The sequence below is a fragment of the Sinocyclocheilus rhinocerous genome, unplaced genomic scaffold, assembly GCF_001515625.1.
Source record: "Sinocyclocheilus rhinocerous isolate Xijiao unplaced genomic scaffold, SAMN03320098_v1.1 scaffold1065, whole genome shotgun sequence".
NCBI classification, from domain to species: domain Eukaryota; kingdom Metazoa; phylum Chordata; class Actinopteri; order Cypriniformes; family Cyprinidae; genus Sinocyclocheilus; species Sinocyclocheilus rhinocerous.
In genome coordinates, this window is record NW_015628720.1 from 74,712 (window position 1) to 76,178 (window position 1,467).

Below are 1,467 nucleotides of genomic sequence, written 5' to 3' on the forward strand. Positions count from 1 at the left end.
CATCGCTCCAGCCTGACAGGGCATCATCACAATATGGTAGGGGCGTAACATTTCCGTCACGCGCTTGAGGTATTCGGCCTATCATAACGCACTGCATAGCTGGCCAATCACAGCACACCTCGCTTTTTTAGAACGATGAGCTTTGTAAAAATCGTCGTGTTTCAGAAAGGCAGGGCATAGAGGAGAAACAATAATGTACAGTATGTGGAAAATAATGAGTTTTTTAACCTTAAACCACATAAACACATTTCATTACACGAAATACACAAAATAATGTTCTTTTTAGCAGCATCATATGACCTCTTTAAATTGGATTTTATGTCTCATACATCCTGATCATTTTGGATCCCACTGCATTTAGTTATTCATTAACACCAAGGTATAGCCAGTCTAATTTTAATTCTAGTAGAACATTGTCCAAATTACTTTCTGTCACACAATAACCATCAGTGTCTTCTGCCCTGTAGCCTTTGACCTTACAATCAGTTAATCTCTCACCTAAGTGTAGTCTGAGATCCTTTACTGAAACATTCTCCCTCCTGTGTAAACAGAATAGCTTGCAGCAGTTGCTGTAGCTCTCAATGGCATAATAGCTCTGAAGACAAAATGGACCAAATAGCGATCATTTGTTTAACCCTTTTCACAGACTTCACATGCACAGAGTCCATTATCTACACTTTTCTTATCCTGAGGCTTTTGAAATTGTTTCAAGAAGTACAGTAAGAGAGTTTAGCTTTCTTGTATACTGATAAGCAGGCGGCAATCTGCTTTGTTTTAAACTACATCAATTACATTCGGATGTTAGCAACTACAGTCTATGAGGATTATGGAGGCAAAGGGTCAGAATGAAATGTAAACGTTTAAAAATCATTCTCAAGTGTTTAAAGTTTCCCAACATCATTAATCTGTGGTTATTGCCATAGCGAGTGTGCAAAGATGAGAAAAAGTCAACAAACACTTGTCCTGCTCTTCCTTTCAGTCAAGTTACCATGACTGCACAGTTTTGAGCACATAAGAACTAAATTAATCCCTCCTAAATCTCATCTCATAAAACACATTCACTGACGTTTGTGGGAAAAGTCAACCATTTCATGTGGTTGACTTCAGTAGCATGCACGAAATGTGATCCTTTTCATGTAAACATAGTGTATAAATAAGCAGCATTCAAACAACAGCATGAGTGAAGACAGCTACTTTAGTTGTTTATCTTCCCTTCAGATCTTATTATTATTATGGAGCCTAAAAGAGTCCAGATTTAAATAATAAATTAACTATTTAAGCATTAACAACTAACTAGTCAAGGTAATTCTTTATTATATATTTTTTAAATTAATTATTTGAATGTTTTTTTATCATTTGAACTGAAAAAAATAACACTGAACATTTAAGAAAGCATGTCAGTGTGTGTGTGTGTGTGAGTGTGTGTGTGTGTGTGTGTGTGTGTGTGTGTGTGTGTGTGTGTGTGTA